General features: G+C 34.4%; 1 long non-coding RNA gene across 2 annotated transcripts in view; it reads left to right on the forward strand.

Annotated features, from left to right (window-relative positions):
• Positions 1-21,812, forward strand: part of LOC123379276 — a 438,377-nt gene that overhangs the window by 165,833 nt on the left and 250,732 nt on the right. The window contains exon 3 of one of the 2 annotated variants that reach the window (XR_006583542.1): positions 308-985. The exons of the other annotated variant lie outside the window; for it this stretch is intronic. This is a non-coding gene — a long non-coding RNA (uncharacterized LOC123379276). Of the gene's footprint in view, positions 1-307; positions 986-21,812 lie in introns of those variants that run through there. 2 annotated transcript variants of the gene reach the window in all.

The following is a 21,812-nucleotide window of genomic DNA, read 5'->3' on the forward strand; positions in this document are numbered from 1 at the left end:
ACAAATATTTATTTAGTCCTTATTCCATGCCAAATTCTACATGAGGAAACGGGAATAAAACAAGGTCCATACACAATTATTCCCCTCAAAATTTTTGAGTAAATGTAAGGCTAAGCTTGAACTTGACCCAAGATTTCAAGCTCTTGGCTCATGACTCTAACTCTACACTATGACTCCTGAGGACCTCAATTAGCAAAGGCAGATGTTTTGGAAAATCCCTGCAAGAATGTGTGCAAAGTAATGAACATTGCTGAAACTACATGTTTTATACCTTAATAGCTTCATGTCTCTGCTGTCTTGGTTTCAGGCTTTTGACATCAGGCTAAATGCAGTATCCTATATCTTCTTATTGGGCAATACAGAAGATCAATGGGGAAAGCAAGATACATGTTTTAAAATATAGAATACCAGAATGCATTCTAAATTGTGCTCAGGGCTGTGTCTTCATTCCTTCAGACAAGAGCCAAAAGTAAAAGGAACATTCTCTTTAATGGTTGTAACTACATTGATTTTTTTTTTATCATTGTTGTCACAGAAGATGTAAAAGATTTTTTCAAGACGATTCTTTTCATGATGATGATAACATTTATATTCTACTAGCCTTATAGAGAGAAAAAAAGCAGAATGTATGTCTCTTATTGTGTAAAAACAATGGAGTTGTTGCATAATGAAGTGGAAAAGAAAGTAAGTGAACACAATATCATTATAGTATATTATAAGCCATTAACAGCATGTGAGAAATAAGTGAGTTTTGTTTGATTGTCCAAAGTTCTTTCAAAGTAGCTGAATAAGTAGTTGATACTTACACTGTAAAGAGATTTTCTAAAAAAGTTGAAGAAATAACTTTTGTGGTTCTAAGGCAGATCCCTTAAAATATGAGAAAAATGAATTAAAAAAATGAAGAGTGCAGCTACTCAAGATGTTATTGTTTATCAAAATGTATTAACAATTCATGAGGTGAATGAATAAAGTCCTTCCCATATGACTTAACTTTCCTTTGAAATGCTACGTATTTGCAAGTATATATATTTGTCTTGTGATATTATATATATATATATATATATATATATATATATATACATACATACACATATATATACATACACACACACACACACACACACACACACACACACCTTTCCTATGCCATAAAGGATTTGGGGTTTTCAGTCTGAATAATATCTAACCTTACATCCACTATCTGCATAATTGTGACAGGGCAATATTGAGTGTAGCTTGAACTACATTAGAGATTATTTATCCAAAGCCTGTGAGATCTTCTTAATCACAGTGTCTCACCTACTGAATGGTTGGTGATAATTATCTGTCATCCCAGAAACATTGGTAGGAAATATATAGTGTATTGGGCAAAGTCAGTAAAATGTGGTTTAGAATCTCAGACCCACTGCTTTCTAAAAGTGCAATAGCAGGGACACCTGGGTAGCTTGGTTGGTTACGTGTCTTTATTGTAGCTCAGGTCATGATCTTACGGTTCGTGGGTTTGAGCCACACATTGGGTTCTACACTGACAGTGCAGAGCCTGCTTGGGATCTCTCTCTTTCCCTCTTTCTGTCCCTCCCTGCTTATGCTCACTCACTCTCTCTCAAAATAAATAAGTAAACACTAAAAGATATAAAAGTGCAATAACAATATAGAATACAGTATCTGTGACTCATGGTTATTATAGCTTTTTCCTAAAAATCTCCTAAAAAGAAAATTGCCTATTTTTTCTCTACAAATTGCCTAAAACTAAATAAATACTAGATGATGATAGGTCTTATTATCAACATTAATAATATAAATATCAAATCAATGATGATATGAAACACTGTTCATAAGGTTATTCATGTACAACTTATGATTTCATTACTATTATCACTAACCTTAAAAGATATAATAAATTATAATTTTTCCAATAATCCACATATAATACTCAGTTTCTTTCTCAGGTAAATATAACAACTAGAATCTCAGAATAGGACACAAATAGCCAAGTGCCCCTAAGTCAATATGACTTTTCAGATTCTCCAAATTCTTACACTGTTTTTCATATTTGACTATATACGGCAAGTCCAAGAAAGAAAAACAATATGCTAAAAGTAAATATAATTACATATGATTTCCCTATTTTGTACAGTAAACACATATACTATGATAATGGCTAATGGATATTCAGTTGAGTTTTTCTTAAAGACTCTGTAATAGTTATTTTCATTAGAAGAGCATTTTTAATTATGGGTTGTCTATCTTCAAGGCATTCTCAATAACTTCTAAGCTTTACAAGAGTGAGGATCAATTGGAAAGTTGCCCTGTATTTAACATAGGCATGCCCTAGAAATCCTTGGTTCTACAAAGCATTTATTGAAATCAAGATTCACTTTTTAAATCCATCTCTAGAAGAAACTCTATTGATTCTTCTTCTAGCAAGTGGGAAGTATAATGATTAGTGAGCAAAAACAAAACCTTACAATGTTCAGAGAGAAAGAGAACACACACCGATAGCTCCGCCGAATGACTCAAATTCCTTCTAAGATTAAACACCAAGTAAAGCAGTTGTAATGCTGTGGCTTCAGCAATTCTAACAAAACACCTCGTGCCTCTGTTGCATGTGAAGTGTGTTACATACTATTCTTCCCATGTGATAATGTATGATTTCTCACAGAAATTGCTCTTTCTCTTAGTGTATTGTGTTCTAGCCATTTTATTTAAAATATTTTACTGAAAAGATAATATGCCATAAAACTACAATAAAAATTTTATATGATTTTACATAGCCCACCTCCCTCTGAAAAATGTATTTCTCTCTTAATTTTAGCATATCTATTTTCAAAGTTAGTTTGAGGTAACAATGCTTTGGAAATGATTACTTGGGCAATTCTCCATTTGTGAAAATCATATTGAAATAGAATTTAGACAAGGGAATCTCACAAACCGATCATTGATATTTTTAGAAAAAATAAAGCCATATAGAAGGCATTATTTACAAAGTGATGCATAATTGCTCTACTTCGGGGAATATGTGCCACACACACACACACAAAAGGAACATAATTTACTTACTGTTCTCTTAAACACTAAATGTCTTAGGAAAGGCAATAAGAGTACCTATGAAAAAGCAAGGACATCATTTGATCACAGTAAAATTTCAAGAAATTATGTCTGATGAGGAATAACAGATACAAACTCACTGACCTTATACTACAGAAGATTGATCTATTAATGGTTGAAAATGAACAGGATGGAAACATGATAGTAAATTTAATATGAGGAGAATATCCAAGACCCTACGAAATTTTTGGAGAGTGATCAGACAAGTTTCAACTACTCACATTTAAGTTCTTCAGGATTGTACTAAAACCAGAAAATAATAGGTGCTGACAAACTACATTGTAACCCACAAACATTTCAGCCTAGCCATCTTTAAGACTTAGAGGATGTAAAATTGGTCCTGCAGCCATTAAGCTACCACCACTCACCGACAGACCAAAAAAGAGAATGGGTCTTTGGACTTGTCCCTTAAAGAGGTTGTGCTTGTGAAAGGAGGTTGTCAAGAGAAGAACTCTGTCTTACTAGTACTTACAAGGTTACTAGTAAGAAGAAGAGGAATCTAGCACATCATTCCCTTCTCTCCTTGACACCTACATAAGTTGTACACTCTGTGATCTGTTCCTTTCTCATATCCGAGCAGTTTCAAGAACAGGATATGAATGGGTGGATGAAGTGGAAACCTGGAAAAGTAGCTGTGCTTGAGCTATCCTGCCTGTACTCCACATGATAAGAATGTTTTCCGGGCAAGGAAATCCCAACAGTGTATGCCCTGGTGGGGGAAGAGCGAAGGGAGAATGAATGCGGTTGTGTCCAAGTGGGACCTCTCAGATCAGGTATTCTGAAGAGGCCTGCAGAGGTCTCAGACAGACTTCAGAGACTACAAATGCCCAGAGGAAATTAAGCAAGCAAACAAAAAAACCTGTCAATATCAGTTATATAAACAGCCACAATTTAGAAATAAGAAAATAGTGACTTCCTTGGATGATATATGTCCCATTTCTACCCTTCTACTTGTCTAGTAAAAAGGAGGAGCAGGTATTGAGGAGGTAGGGAGTTTCACCCTTCATTACTGTTTAATAACTTAATGGTCTAAATCAAGATGGTGAACTACTCATAACAATAAGGTACCGTCTGAAAACTCTGCAAACCTCTCTGACTGCTGACAGCAACCAGTTGTAGGTATGTCTTTTTGCTTGATCCTTTCCAGAAACTCTTATTAAAACTTATAACCTCATTTATATGAAGGAAAAGCCATGTTTGTGCTTTTATTTGGGAGTGATAAAGAGAAAGGAGCACTCCTAAGGGTGATGATAGTAACTGCAGAGGTCTGAGGGTATTGTCAGTGGACGTAGACCATGATTTAATTCACATAAAAACTAACCATGTAGCAATGACATGGATGGAACTAAAGAGTATAATGCTAAGTGAAATAAGTTGGTCAGAGAAAGACAAATACCATATGATTTCATTCATGAGTGGAATTTAAGAAATGAAACAATGAACAAAATAGGAAGAGAGTGAGAGACAAGCCAAGAAACAGACTCTTAACTATAGAGAATAAACTGATGGTTACCAGAGGGAAGGGGGGGGGGGATGGGTGAAAAAGGTGATGGGGATTAAAGAGTGCACTTGTCATCGGGAGCCTGGCTGGCCCAGTCAGTTAAGTGTCCAACTTCGGCTCGGCTCATGATCTTGTGGTTCGTGAGTTTGAGTCCATGCCTTCGTGAGTTCCTAGCTCAGAACCTGGAGCCTGCTTTGGATTCTGTGTCTTCCTCTTTCTTTGCCCTACCCCACTTGTGCTCTGTCTCTCAAAAATGAATAAATCTTAAAAAAATAAAAATAAAAAAGGAGTGCACTTGACATGACCTTGGGTGACGGAATTGTTGAATCTCTATATTGTATACCTGAAAATAATATAATATTATATGTTACCAACTGGAATTAATATAAAAATAAATAAATATAATTTTTAAAAGTTTACACCAAAAATAAACAAACTGTAAAACAAAAACAAAAACCTCACCATAGAAATGATGTACCTACTCATGGGACACAGACATGCTGCATTTATGTAGCCATCCTCAGACATAGGAATACTTCAAATCTCAGCAAATGTAGTAGAAGATAGCATGGCCTAAGCAGAGGTATATGACATCAATGAGTGAAAAGCAATTGATAGTAAATTTACTTGGCCATAAATTATGTGAAATTATATTAAGAATTATTCCCACTAATTGCTTTAAATTAATTATAAAATTGCCCCCAACATTGGATTTATAAAGCTATCATTTGGATTGCTCAATCTTCTATAAAATTCAGTCTTCACTTAACTCCATATAAATTACAAACTTTTGTAGTCACACACTGTTCTTTTCAAGAATATTTTAAATAATGATTTTAATAATATTTTACTCATATTTGTATGACCAACGCTATTGATTGTGATACATATCCAATAATAAATCAGAGATCTGAGTCAGAGGACGAAACAGTTCACATTAATTAATGCAGTGAAATTTAATTTTCCTTTTTTGGTGAGAGAATACAGAAGCCCAAAAATAAAAAGAAAAAGTGGTATTAAGTGATAGAGTCATTCAGTGCTGATATTAAGCATCCAGTCTACCTGTAATAATTACTGAATCATTCTCATTGAAAAAGTTAACTACACAAAGCCTCTATTTCAAGACACTAGGCTGAGCAAATATGTATTTCTTTCATCCTTCTAAGACCCTTCAAAAATATGAAAAAGGAAATCCCTTCCCTTGCAAAAATACCATAAGAAGCTGGAATATTTAAATATATTTTTAGATGATGGAGAGAGGATGGACACACAAATGACATATTAAAAGAACAGAGAGAGAATAATTAACAGATAAACCAAGGAGAGACCCAAAGTGGAATAATTAGATTTGTTGAGGAGACTAAGAAGATTGGTGGAAATGTATTTCAAGAAATTTCAGGGAAAAGTATATGTTTTTTTACAAGTTAAAAAATCCATTTGAACATTAAACATCCTAAGATACAACGTATTCCATTTGTCATCCTTAGATTATGTTTCAAAAGTTATTAAATTTTACTTTAACTGTAATTATAGAGAATTTAGTAGAACACGTGATCTAAACAATGATTAATAGCAAAGTTCTTTTGAGATTTGGGGTATTAACTATGAAATGATGTAGCATGCTGTTTAGGAACACACATTATGGAGAGTCTGGATGACTCAGTCGGTTGAGCATCTGACTCTTGGTCTTCGCTCAGGTTATGATCTCAGGGTTCATGGGGTTGAGCCCTGTGTCGGGCTCTGTGCTGACAGCACAGAGGCTGCTTGGAATTCTGTCTCTCCCTCTCTCTGCCCCTCCCTTGCTCTTGCTCTCGCTCGCTCGCTCTCTCTTTCTCTCTCTGCCTCAAAATAAATAAATAAACTTAAAAAAAAAAAAAAGAAAGAGGAATGTGCATTATGGAACCAGATAGACATAGGTTCAAATCTTGCCCTCCTACTCAATAGCTAAGGATTACTGGGAAAGTGACTTAACGTACAAAGCCTCAGCTTCTTTGTCTGAGAAGCAGAGATGAGGACAGTACCTACTTGAGAGTATCTGCCACATAGAAAAGATAAACCCAAGTAAAGCCTCTGGTTAAAATGGCATTTGGCACATTCAATAAGTGTTAGCTTTTTGTTATCATCTATGATTTACACAAAGGGTCAATATTTCTTCCTTTCTCCCCCCCCCCCATATTAACTAATGTAGCAATACAGCTGTACATAAATCTGATTCTTCACTTCACATTCTGACTGAGCAGACAAATGTCTGCCTCCCAGGAATAAATGGAAGAAATACTTTCCCAATCCTAGCTGCACATATGTACTCTTGTTCTTAATTTGCTATAAAGTGTATACATAGAAAACAAGAAAACGATGGTTAAGAATAAGAAAATCAAATCAGATGATTTAAGGTTGCAGCTGGAATTTCATAGACCAAAAGGAGTTCAGAAAGAAGAGCTATGTTTAGATTATTTTATATAATTTTGCCTTTTCCTGATAAGCAATGTACCAGAGAATGAATCCAGATTTGATCCTTTTCCTGACAAAGGGAAGGAGTAAAATCCAGATTAGATGTTATAACCAAGTGTATACAAAGGCCAGATGAAGGCACAACAGGGGGATTTCTCTTCCTCATCATTTTATACCTGCAGGCTGTGTCTACAGGTTTTATTTGTTCCATTTCTTATGGACTGCTATATGTAAAGGCATGAGCCAGAGATATGGTCTCAATGTCTCACCTCAAACAAAAGGACATTATTAACGTTAGACAAAGCCACTTCACCATCACCCTCTGGTTGAAGATAATGCTTTATGAGAAGACTGTGTAAACGAAACTTCTCAACAAAGTTGGAAAATTGGAGTTTCTTTAGGGAAAATTTTGGTGTATTCAAATCAAGTCCATAATGGCCCCTGGGAAAGACTCAAATAAAAAATTCTGTTAAAAATAGCTGCCATATTTTAATTAATCATCTTTTCTCATTCAAACCATTCCATTCTGGCATGTAACACATATTATGCTATATGATGAACACTTAAAATTAGTTCACTTATGTAAAGATATAATGAATATATATGTTTCACATTTATAAAATATCCATACTTATTTAATTTAATATTAGATGCAAACCACTGAGAACCAATTCCTTGTTTTAAAAAGAAGGTTTTTAAGTGAGATGAACTAGTAAGGTACTGGAAATGCAGGAGGTGATTGCTGAGAGGTTCCTGAAGTTGCTTTCCATGGAATAAAAAGCCAAAAGAAAATAAACAAACAAATAAGTAAATGCTTAAATAAATGCTAAATAAATGTTAAAACAGAAAGAGGATAAAAGAAAAGGGAACAAATCTCAAAAAGCAGAAGTAGAAAAGTATGTGGGATTCTGCTGAGGATATGTGGAAATACAAGCACATTGGGGCAATAAAAAATAAAAATTAAGCCCATGCCTAGACTATTTGTCAAAAACAGACTTTTATGAGTTAGTCCCCGAGTAGGAGGTCAAGCTATTATATACAACCTTATGGCTTGTTATAAACACTTTAAAAAATGAAAATATTTCAAATTATTCTCCATGTGCCATTACAATGTATTTTGACTGCCTTTTCTGGGTCACACACCTTTCTTAAATGCATGAAACCACAACACCCTCCTTCAAGTTTCCACTTGATTCAACTCTTAGAAAACTTGTCAAACTAAATCCACCTGGGTTCATTCGCTTCCAGATATTCTTACACCTGTGTGTAACCTGACATGTCAATGGGAGCATATGCATGTCTCTATCATTTATGATCACAGAGATTTATTTATGCTGGAGCTAACTTCTGTATTACATTGCCCTTGTGGGCAAGAAATATATCTTCTTCTTTTTAACTTCTTATGGCAATACAGTATTGAGCACTTGGTGGACTATTAAAATGTATTTTTGCTGTATTTTGGGATAGTCTTATAATACTTGATGAGAATTAAGATTCATAAATGTTTTAGGACTCTAGGGGAGAAAGATGTATTTCAGAATCATCCTCATTTACAATAAAATAGAGGTCTCAAAAATAGATGATTAACATAAGTATTATATAACAAGTATTTTCCTACCACATAGAAGTAAAGATAGAAGGGGATTGTTGAGATACATCAAAAAAAAAAAACTTACATGCATTTCTTCCACTGGTATTATTTACAGATTTGTTCAACAAACATTTATTGAGCACCTGTGCTTCACTTGGGACACACTGATGAATAAGTAAAGTTTCTGTCCTACAGGGGCTTACAATTCAATAAGACCAAGAGGGCTATAAGTAAATAATTGGACAGATTCAGCAAAAGCATAGATATTCCCACAGTGCTATGGGAACACAGAACAGAAACACATAGTTATGAATTTGTCATTTATCAGAAAAATTTTGAGGACCAAATATGTTCAATGGCTTTTGGATAAATAGAGATTCAATAACAAATAAGCATTTAGAGAGTTTGTATTCTGGTGAATGATAATAGCAAGTAAGCTTATGATATGTATGATAGAAGAAATGCAGAATTATAGTACCCTATGAGCATGCAGAATTATAGTACCCTATGAGCTAAGACAGCTTGCCCACATGCAAAGTGTGTCCCTTTCACTTGCTAAAGTTCAACATAGGATAAATTAGTTAATGTCCCAATACCTCATTTTCTTCAACTCTAAAGTATAGATAATAACCATGCTTAACTTACAGCATTATTGTGAGGATTAAATACTTTAATATATGCAAAGCACTTAGAAGAATTTCTGGCATATGTTAAATACTACATGTATTTGATATTGCTATCATGCTATGACACCACATTAAAGGGATCAAATTGAGACTTTGATGCTCAGGAAGACTCTGGAAGGGAGTAATATTTATGGTAAAAATGGAAATATCCTAGAGGATAGCTGTTGGAAGGTAAGAGGGTGAGGTAAAGGGAGAGAAAAAGAAAACTCAGACTAAAGAATTTTTGCAAACATCTAGAAGTAGAAAAGATCATAGCATATGGGAGAAATTATTTTTTGATAATTTTGATATTTTTAGAGGGAGGGTGATACAAAAACTGGAGAGGACTAAAAGTTTGGAGAGAAATAAGAGGCAGATATGAAGTATCTGAAAGAAGTGGTACCAAGCTAAATTTTTAAGAATCGGCAACAATTACACTTGATCTTAGCCAAAAGGCTGAAAAGTGATGAGAATTGTCAATAATTAAATGGATCAAGACAGCAAGCTCAGAAGGATAGTCTCAGAGGAGAGAGCAATGAGAGGAGACGTAGGAGTTGGGTGACATTGTAGTTTGTTCCAGGAGCTCCACACACTGGTTTCACCAACATATAAAGTGTGAGAAACGCGGTGAAGGGAGATGAAACTTTATAGTCACATAGGATCAAAGTTTCAGAGAAGGACTAGAGCAGAGACACTTTTCACTGCCATGAAATGCCTCTTGTGCATTTTCCTGTAAATAATTGGGAACACTGAAGTATTATCCTATGAGTGATAGAGGACATTGCAAGGAATTTCAACTGTAAATATGATAGGTAGTTTTGTTTCATTGTGGGGGATGGGTTGAATCCATATGACCTTCCTTATTAGGAGGTTATTGAAATAATACAGGTAAGAACTGAATGAAGCCTGAATTTAAAGTGGATATAGTAGGTATCAATAAGTGAGAAGAAATATTTAGGATTCATAGTGATGATAGTATTGTGGGCTGCAATGTAATGAGGTAACATATGCTTACCAGTTTTCTTTTTTGGGTGATCAGAGGAATATCGTGGAAAAGGATGGAAATATCTTAGATTAATTTTGAGCATGATGAATATGATGGTGGTACATTTAAATAATGAGTTATGCAGATAAGTGTCATATAAGCCATCATGAAAGATATCAGGATGTAAAATGTCAGTGTTCATTTAGCTACCTTTAATATTTTGTGGAAATGATGACAGTGGTTGAGACCACATTTGGTGGGTGTTCAGAGGAAGTAAATACCAATAAGCCAAGTTTAAAATTTGGGAGTATACTGGTATGTCAGAGAGGGACCTGCAAAGAAGGCCATCAATGAATAGTTCCAGAAGCATTTAGAGACTGGAGAGACAATATTTATATGGAATTCAAAACACTTCTAAGTGGACACTTCTAAGAAGAATAAACACTAATTAACAGGGTTGAATTAGTTGAAAGGCAGTCAAACAAGAACTTGCTCTTGACATTGTAGAGGTCATCAGGGACCTTTGAAAGGACAGTGTTTTCGAAATGATGAGAGAGAGAAAAGACCACAGTAGGCTGAGAATTGAATGAAGCATGAGTCAGAGAGTCAGTGACTATAGTTACGAAGGATGAAAGATTAATGACAAAGCATTTTTGAAGAAGCCTGGCTATGTTTATTGGGCTAAATTTAGAGGAAGAGTGAGTAGATAAATAGAAGTTTGAAACTTAATGGTGGCAGAAGAAGAGGAGAGGAATGAAGATGCAGAAAGATGATAGTGGAGACGATGGGATTAAGAACTACTGTGGAGGCATTGGCTTTGAAAAATAGGAGGAAAAATAATTTGTAATGCTAAAAAGTAGAGTAGAGATGGAAAGGCAGCTTCTACTTTTAAGATTCTAAGAGATAGGCATAGCTGGTTCAGCCTCTTTTTCTTCCCCACCTCTTCCTGCCTTGAATATTAATGCAAAACTTAGAGGTGGAGCTGCTCTGTATGGCCAAATTGGGCAAATTGTGGGTTATAAGAATGTGGACTGTGGTGTCAATGGGCTGTTGAATCAAGTCCAAGAGACTCCTCTCTCCAAGGTCATAATGACTAAAATGAAAAAAAAAAAAACAGCACAGAAGAAAAGTGTTCACCTATGACATTTTATTTCAAGTGTTTCCTTCTTTCTTTTTTTTTTTTGTTACTTATAGCCACAATAATTCTAATACTCCATTAAAAAATATCTCTGAAAGATAGGAGAGGGAAAATTAAAAAAAAAATGTTGAAGTGTTTTTACGTCAACTGTATTTAGCTGGTATTCCATAGGAGCACAGAGAGTAGATTTGAGTTTGAGTTGGGTCTTGTTTGGTAGTTATGGAGGAAGGTCAGAACTGTAAGAGTTTTGAAATGATGAATCATGCCTGGGCCAAGGTCCAGGACCAAACTGTGAGAGTAAGTGACAAAGTGGAGTAAAGAAAAGTTCCCTGGTATTGAAATGGCCAAATATCTGAAGATAAGGAGTTGGATGTGTTGTCCATGTGAATGCTGAACAAACCAAGCCCAAAAGCATAAACTGGGGGTTAGAGGAGTATTTTGAACTAGTTTGATTGTAGTAAGTAATGTATCTTACTTCATGTATTCAGATGCCATTTATCAGAAAATAATTCCCAGGTCTTTATTTCTAGTATTTCCTGTACTTACTTGTCTTCGATTTTCCAGAGTTATATATTAAGCCGCCTCATTAATATCTCCATTCAGATAGCATATTGACATATAGAAGTTAAAATGTCCAAAACAGACTCTTTGATTCATCTCCCCAAACCTGCTCTATCCTCAGTCTTTTTCATTCCAGAAAAAAGCACACAAATCACCAATATTTTTGAGCCAAAAACTGTGCTCCTTCTAGGTCGAATCCATTAGTTCATCTTCTGTCTTCAAATATATGTCTCATATCTGTCCTGTTTTCTCCATCCCCACTGTTGCAACCTAATTATAGTTGGCATATAATATTAGTTTCATGTGTTCAACATAGTAATTTGGCAATTTTGTACATTATGAAATGCTTACCATGAGAAAGGTAGTTATTATGTGTCACTACACAAAATAATTACAATATTAAGAAGGAGGGGTGGTTAGCTCATATCATATCTTTACAGAATACCGTCCATAAATTACTAGACATTTATATAATTTTATACCCAAGACAGAACAGAACTAAGAACATTCTGATGAAGAGAGTATATGAACAACCATGCTCAGGCAGAGGAAGTCCACACCAAACAGGATGTCATAAAAAGCACAAAACAAATGTAGATACTTTATATTTTGGCTGAGCCCCTGTTGGTTCTGTGCAGAATATCAATGCCAGTAATCAAGGTTTATTCCTGACGTATAGTTCTAAACTTTTTTAAAACAAATCTATCAGGGCTGCAACTACAAAAATTAAAAACGGCAAAGTCTGAACATAGATATCAGGATTATAGTTTATGTTATCTTAGAGTATACATGTGGAAAACTAAAACAATTTGCAATCTAGTGCAAATCTAGATATTAAAACAATTTATTCTGAAGTTCTTAAGATATTGGTATGTGGATACATTAAATGACCAAAAATTGTTATGGTTGAGTACTTAAAATGTTTTAATAGCATTAATGAAGATATTTTTTATGTCATAGTAGATTGTTTATGCTATAATAGGAAGCTATTCAAAGTAGAATACAAAATAACACACACAATATATAATCTACATGTGCAGAGAAAAATACAGCTATTTTATCAGAATTTTAACAATAGATATGTGTGGGTAATAAAACTGTGGATGGTTATTTTTTTTCTTTAAACCTTGCCATATTACCCAAATGAACATGCGTTATATTTTAAATCAGACGTAATAAATGTTTAATAATGAAATTCCCTTGTAAATAAATAAATGCTTCATAATATTAGACAAATGAGAAACATACCACTACTTGCTACAGTATCAGTTCTCCAGAGATTTGTGGTATACTTTTCAGAGTTTTCATATTTGTAGGGGCAAGAGTTGAAGAGAAATAACTAATTTCTCCATCCCCAAAGCGGCTTTAACTTCAGATCTCAATTCATTGACAATCTGGTCAGATCATTTATTATATCACAGTTAGTTGGCCAGAGGCTTCCCTTTGCCAAGGAATTTTGGCAGGCCAACTGTTGCAATGAACAACGCGCTGCATTGTATCTTGAAAAGATGGAAACCACCTTGCTTTTCTGTAGCCAAATGTGAGGTCTTAGAAAAACCTCAGCGTGACAAAAATAGTTAATTTTAAAGTTTTCCATTTATGACAAGTCATTTTTTTAGGTCTTTTATTCTACTTTAGCATTTGATAAATATAAGGAAGACAAAGAAACTCATTTTGGATTTTATCCAACCACAGTTTTGGGTGGAGAACGCACACTGATTAAAACATTTCAGTAGACATTTTCATCCTGTCCTCTGCTGACCAGCTTGGGAGATAAATGTGGAATTACTATTTTCATGTCATTTATATTGAGTCATGGATTTTGCACGGCACTATACATTTTAGACATGTTACTGATTTTACTCAATGTATATACATAGTAAAACATATATTATTCAAATACATTCAAAATACACCACATAAGCCCCAGGCATATGTTAAACAAGTCAAAACTATATCAAGTCTGAAAAATAATTCTTTAACCAATGGGAAATAGTTCATATTTTACTTGATTATACTGCATGCATTGTGCCTGAATATTCAGGATGTACATTTCATGCTGTAAATCTGAGATAAAATAAACATAACACCATAATCTCTTGCCAATATCTAAATCTTTCCTCCTTTACAATGCCCAATGCCAGATAAACAATTTGCATTGTAAAATTTATAGATAATTTATAACTTTCAACAAGATAGTTTTATTTTCAATTACTAGAGAGTCTTATCAGTGCTTTGGATCAATATATCATATGGTTAGAAAACTTAAGTTTTTCAAAATAAATTTTATGTTTATACTCATCATTCTGCTTTTTTTCCAACTGAAATAAGCAACTCATTCTTTTTAGGTTTAAGCCTTCAAATCATGCATTCTTCAAACAAAGACCAAAATGGAAGACGGACCACCAGTAGATTTCATTCTGTCCAAAATGTTCTACTCTAACTACACAATTGATCTTTGAACATAGGGCTTACGGGCACTGACCCTCATGTATTTGAAAATCTGTGCACAACTTCTGACTCCCCCCAAACTTAACTATTAATAGCCTACTGTTGCCCGGAAGCCTTATCAATAACATGCACTGTCAATTAACACATATTTTGCATGTTATATGTGTTGTACATTGTATTCTTGTAGTCAGATAAGCTAAAGAAAATATTAAGAAAATCATAAGAGAAAATATATTCACAGTACTATACTGTAAAAAATCTGTGTATGAGTTGACCTACACAATTCAAACCCATGTTATTCAGAAGTCAATTGTAACTAGAAGATTGTGCTCAACTAGAATATTTTTAGGAAATTGATATGCAAAGTTTTAATCCAATCTATCTTTCCAACTTCTTCCTCTCTCTACATAGTTATACCTACTTCAAAGTTGATGTCCCCTGATGCTTTCATGCAGCTCCCTAGCTTCCCAAAACTAGACTTCTTCCAGCTTACCCCATGATGTTCTTGAGGTAAAGCTTTAATGACATAGACATACAATTTTGGCAGAGAGAGGGAGGACATACTTGGACATGTCACCTTGGACTGTATTATACCTTCTTTTTACTTAAACGTGTATGTATTTATCTCATCACTTCAAAGAAATGCTCTTTGTACCTCCCATGGCAGAAAATGGATACATAGTGTAGGGGGAAAAAAAAAACAAAAAACAAACAAACAAAAGAACCCAAGAGATACCCTTGTTACATACTAGGGTTTCTTTGCTTACCAAATCAAAGGTAAAACATATATTTTGTTCAGAATTCTGGAAATAATGCCTCTGTTGCTCTGGTCTAATCCACATAGTTTCTAAAATTATTTCCAAGTGAAGACAAAAACATTTGGAAGATCAATATGGTGATACTTGCTCAGAACCAGATTTATGGTATCCCTTGAAAGACATGATGGTCTGTTAGCATCAATTGCTCAATTATTGGGTAAATTCTATTCTCGGAGGCAGGGTTCAAGTGTTCCTATCAATGGTCAGCCAACAATGGTCAATGGAAACAAATGGCTAAGAAAACAAATTCATCTTGTCTCATGTTTATGTATAGCCTGTAAGCTGAGAATGTTTTTTAGGTTTTTAAAGGTGTAAAAAACTCAGAAACAATAGTCCATGACCCATTAGAATGACATGAAATTCAAATTTCAGCATCTAAAAATAATATTTTGATGCAAATGGCTACACTCATTCATTAATGTATAATCTGTGCCTTCTTTTATGTTACCATGGCCAAGTTTAGTACTTCTGACAGATGTTATAGCCCACAAAACCTAAAATATTTATATTCTTGCCCTTTACAGAAAAGTTTGCCAATCCCTGGTTTATGGCATAGCTTTTTCATTACTCACACCTTCCCTCGATTGCCTGGAGAGATTAAGACAACCTGTACAAAATCCCCAATGAGACACTACCTTCAGACAAAAATGCCTTTGGATAATTTTTGGAGCAGTGACACACACACACACACCCCACTCCTCCACCTCCATGGCCCCAGAGTGACTTTTTCAGAGCATGGTTCCAAATTTACCTGCTTAAAAGCCTTCAGTGGCCCCACTGCCTTTAGGGTCCATCAAAACTCCCAAGTTTGGATTTAAGACCCACCCAAGACAAATATGAGCTAACTTAATATTCCCTTCTACCCCATAACCCAGACTTACCAAAGCCCAATGTGTGCTCTCAAGTCTCTGTGCCTTTGAGTTTCCTTTCTGTCTAGAATTCTGGTCTTCCCTTTCTCTACCTGGTAAACTCAATACACATCCTTTAAAAAAACAAATCAGATGTTGCCTCTTCTATGAAGTGATCTTTCCTGATACTTCTGATCAGAATCTTTTGGTTAACAGATTTCTGTATGTTGATTTTGTATCCTACAACTTTACTGAATTTGTGTATCAGTTACAGCAGTGTTTTGGTGGAGTCTTTAGGGTTTTCTATACAGAGTATATGTCATCTGCAAATAGTGAAAGTTTTATTTCTTCCTTGCTGATTTGGATGCCTTTTATTTCTTTTTGTTGTCTGATTACTGTGGCTAGAATTTTAAATAACGGTGGTAAGAATGAACATCCCTGTCTTGTTCCTAACCATAGAGACAGGGCTCTCAGTTTTTCCCCATTGAGGATGATATTAGCTGTGGGTATTTTATATATGATCTTTATTATGTTGAGGACTGTTCCCTTTACACTTACTTTGTGGAAGGCTTTTATCATGAACGGATGTTGTACTTTGTCAAATGAAGTAGCACTTAATCTTGATAAGTCTCTATTGTCAAAAAAAAAAAAAAAAGTCCAGCTTCCTTTCCACTCTTACTTCAGATTCTTCTCCAAGATTCAAGATTTCCATTAAGCATAAAATAATCTTATTGGTAAATCCTTTTTCTATCAGGTAATAATTACAAACTAAGGGTTATCATTCAGTATAATAATGAGCAAGTCAACAATAACTATTAGCTTTCATTCCAGTGTGTATTATTGATACTATCCATTTTTCTGCAAATTAGACGATTAGAAACTATAGTCTTCTGGAAAAAAAATTGACATCTTCTCTAATAATCTCTAGGATCATCAGGCCTTTAATTACCTCTGTGTTAAGGAAACAAAGAATACAAACCTATTTAAAGTAAAAAGCAAAATAGTTAATTTTTGGAAGAAATACGTCTACTAATAGCATTCAAAGTAAAGGAAAACAAATTAAAAATTGTTTTAGACATGTGTTCACTTAACTATATCTTCAGAAAAAAAATATCAAAAATGGTATGATTCCATCTTAAATCTGTGATAAACTTGCCTGATGCCTCGTATTAGCTTTATTACTCTGTTTCACCAAGTGCACACTGGAAAGAATAGGTATCCTTTTATACTAGAGAGAAATCTATAAACCTAATGATTATACATAATTATTTTTAAATATATAGAAATGGATAGTTATATTAGAAATGTTCTGAAGAAAACCGATGTGTAATTTTAAAATGTAATGACTACAATAAAGTTTTTGTGATATCAGTTTACCTAGAGTAGGTCCTATGGCACTTTAATATTTCCTCTTCTAGATGATTTCTTAAAATTGGTTAACATATTATCAGAATTACACTGAAGTGCCCATCACTGCATAAGTCCTATTTTTTTTTACTATAGACTGACAAGATTCTATTACCAAATCAGAGTATGCTTTCTTTTTAGTATATTTTTAATAAAATTGGAACACAAATAAGAAAAGATTCTCCTGAGGAGGGCACCTTTTGGGATGAGCGCTGGGTGTTGTATGGAAACCAATTTGACAATAAATTTCATATATTGAAAAAAAAAACTGAGAACAAACTGAGGGTTGATGGGGGGTGGGAGGGAGGGAAGGGTAGGTGATGGGCATTGAAGAGGGCATCTTTTGGGATGAGCACTGGGTGTTGTATGGAAACCAATTTGACAATAAATTTCATTTAAAAAAAATAAAGAACAGAAAAAAAAAAAGAAAAGGTTCTCACTATTATATTGAACATTTCTTGGAAATTATATCACCATAAAGAAATGATAACTGTAAGTACTAGAAAGCAGAAGACTAAAGCTAAAATAGTTTACAACATTATTATTCTTTATTCAAAGAATACCTGAAAGACTATTAGTATATATAAGTTGAGCACAGTTTCATTTATGAAATAAGTATACTAACAATGACCAGTTACATAAATGGAACAAAAGGACCCATTCACAATAGCAATATTATTCTTTTTTTAAATGAGAGTAAACTTAACAAGGAAAAATCAGATTGAATATAAGGGGAAAAAATGTTTCTGAAGGACAGCAAAGTCGACCTCAGTAAATAGAGACAAACTTTGGTCTTGAAGGAAATTACTCAGTATTGTAAACACATTAATGTAATTCAAGTCAATATATACATATTATATGCAATTATAATGAAAACTGTATTTTTTAAATTTTGAGGTAATGTTAACATCCATCTGGGATGTTTCGGCAGAAGTACACAAGAAATGATTGATGAATGAATGAATGAGTAAAAGATGTTTGAATTCAAGTGCCCATATCTTGGCTTTTAAAACCATTATCAGATTAGAGGAATCAGGGTCCCCTTGGATAAAGGGCTGTTTTAGGACTAGAGCAGGAAATATACAAGATGAGTCTAATTCTCATTCAGAAAACTAGTGCTCAAACAACAACAAAAACCACATTTATGTCATGTAGCAAAGGGAAGCAGGAATCAATGGAAAGAGATCCCAATGGCTATAATTACAACAATTTGAGCAACAACATGAAATAGTATAAAATAAATATTCGTAATTCATATTTAATAGAAATAAATTGAATAAATGAGAGAGAATAAGCAAATATCCCATGCAGAAGAATTTCAAACAATTTATACATGTACTGCACCCTCAAGTAAATGGAGTGAGCATAACTCCCTATTCCTTAAATGTGAATGGCATAGAGTGACTTCATTCCAAGGGTGTAGTATGAAAAGAAGAGGGAAAAAAAGAGTTTCTTCATGTTGGAGAAACCCGACAACACTACCTGAGCCAGGTGATCAAGATTAACATAGTGATAAGTCATGTTGATAGTTTATTCCTTTGATACAATGTTATGAAAAGGGCATTTTTCCTCTGTAGCATTCCTTCCAAAAGCCTATAACTCTAGTCTAATCTTGAGAAAAACATAAGAAAAAATTCAATAAGAGGAAGTGTACAAAATATCTGACCAGTACTCCTCAAAACTGTCAAGTTTGTTGACTTAGTTGCCTCCTGGCTGCTGTAACAAAAATACCATAGACCGGATAGTTTTTAAACAGGAATTTCTCACAGTTTTGGAGACTGGGAAGTGCAAAATCAAAACACTATCAGCTCTGGTATCTGGCAGAGCCCATATCCTGGTGGATAGACTGCTGTCTTTTCAGAAGTGGAGGGGGTGAGGGAGCTCTTTTCGGGTCTTTTTCTTTTTTCTTTTTTTTCAATAGATGAAATTTGTTGACAAATTGGTTTCCATACAACACCCAGTGCTCATCCCAAAAGGTGCCCTCCTCAATACCCATCACCCACCCTCCCCTCCCTCCCACCCCCCATCAACCCTCAGTTTGTTCTCAGTGTTTAAGAGTCTCCTATGCTTTGGCTCTCTCCCACTCTAACCTCTCTTTTTTTTTCCTTCCCCTCCCATGGGTTCCTGTTAAGTTTCTCAGGATCCACATAAGAGTCAAAACATATGGTATCTGTATTTCTCTGTATGGCTTATTTCACTTAGCATCGCACTCTCCAGTTCCATCCATGTTGCTACAAAGGGCCATATTTCATTCTTTCTCATTGCCACATAGTACTCCATTGTGTATATAAACCACAATTTATTTATCCATTCATCAGTTGATGGACATTTAGGCTCTTTCCATAATTTGGCTATTGTTGAGAGTGCTACTATAAACATTGGGGTACAAGTGCCCCTATGCATCAGTATTTCTCAGGTCTTTTTCCTGAAGGCACTGATCTCATTGGTAGGGCTGTGTTCTCATGACCTAATCACCTCCAGTAGGTCCCACCTCCTAATACCATCACATTGGGGATTAAAATGTCAACATATGAATTCTGCAGGGACATAAACATCAGTCCACTGAAGTCATCGAAATAAAAAAAAAAGGAATAAAAGTCTAACTTTTACAGCCAAGAAGAACTTAAGAAGACAAGACGACTAAAAGCAATGTGGTATCCTGGAGAGATTCTAGAAAGAAATAGAAAAAAAGAGCAAGAGAGAGGGAGGGAGGGAAAAGAAGGAAGGAAGGAGGAAAGAGAGGAAGGACAGAGGAAGGAAGAGAAAGAAGAGAAGGAAGGAAAGAAAGAAAGACAAGACAGGACATTAGATAAAGACTAAAAACAGCTGAATAAAGTGTGAATTTCAATTAATAATAATATATAAAGATTGATTCATTAACTGTGACAAAGGTAATATACTAATAAAGATGTTAACAATTTGTAAACTGGCTGTAGGGTGATTAGGAACCCTGTGCACCATTTTTACAATTGTTTTGTAGACATAAAATTGTTCTAAAATAAAGTGTTTTTTTAAGGATGTTTGGAATACCATACTTTAAAGTTTACTATAGAGATGTAATAATTTCTAAAGCATAGCACTGGTACAAATTTAGACAAGTAAATCACTGCATAGAACATAGTCTAGAAACACACTACAACTATATACTAATCTTCTAAATCATTAATTAAAGAAATATTTATTAAAAACCTTTTAAGTGCCAGACACCATTCTGAGCAATGAAGATAAAGCAGTGAACCAAATATATCTCCCTCACCTCTTATCCCCCTACAAAACTTCCTCATTAAACTCATATTCTAGTTGAAAAGACAGGCAATAAACAAATTAGTAAAATGTGTATTTCAGGTGTTAAGTGCAATGAAGAGTAATAAACAGCAAGACGAATATGGAGTACCAGCTCTGGGGTGGCAATTTTAAATAGAATAGTCAAAAAGGCCTAACTTTCAGTTATCATAATTTAAGAAAAACTGAGAAAAGTGAAGGAGTGAGCATTAGGAATGTCTGGGGAAAGATCAATTCATAAAGAAGGAAAGTGAAAGTCCCTGAAATGACTATGCTTGGCAGATTTGAAGACAAGCAAGTGGATTGGTGTGACTAAAACAAAAGAAGAGAGACCCAGAACTCTAGGCTGTGACACCAGGGTGGTGACACAGTGAATATTCTTGAAGACTATCATAAGGATTCTAGAGATTTTCCTTGGAATGAGGTACTTTTAGATAGTTATGAACAGAAGAAATATATGGTTCAATCTGTATATTAAAAGCAATGATTTGGTTATTGTGCTGAGAATTGAACGTAGGGGGAAAGTAGTGAAATCAGAAGACGAATTAAGCGGCCTTTGAAATAATCCAATAAAAAGGGATAGTGGCTTTGACTAGGATGGTAACAGTGGACGTGGTGAATTTTTAAAAATTTTGAATGGAAAGCTAATGTTGCATTATCATTGACTAGATGTGGGCTCTCAGAGAACTAGAGGAGCTAAGATGAATCCAAAGCATTCGTCTTGAGCAACCCAGTGGAATTCCTTACTGTTCACGGAAATGAGAAGGACTATAGAAAAAGCCTATTTAGGACCAAAGATAAAAATATTTTGGTTTAATTTTGTTAGACTTGAGTTGTTCCTTAGATATGCAAATGATGATATCAAATAGGTATATGAATATATAATTTTGAAACATAGTGGAAAGCTCTGGAGTGGAAAATAAATCTCCATGTAAATGTACTTAAGCCAAAGAGAATGGACAAAATCATCAAGGAAGTAAATGTAGAAATAGAAGAGAAAAGGTCT

The sequence above is a fragment of the Felis catus genome, chromosome A1 (genome assembly GCF_018350175.1).
Source record: "Felis catus isolate Fca126 chromosome A1, F.catus_Fca126_mat1.0, whole genome shotgun sequence".
Classification (NCBI taxonomy): Eukaryota; Metazoa; Chordata; class Mammalia; order Carnivora; family Felidae; genus Felis; species Felis catus.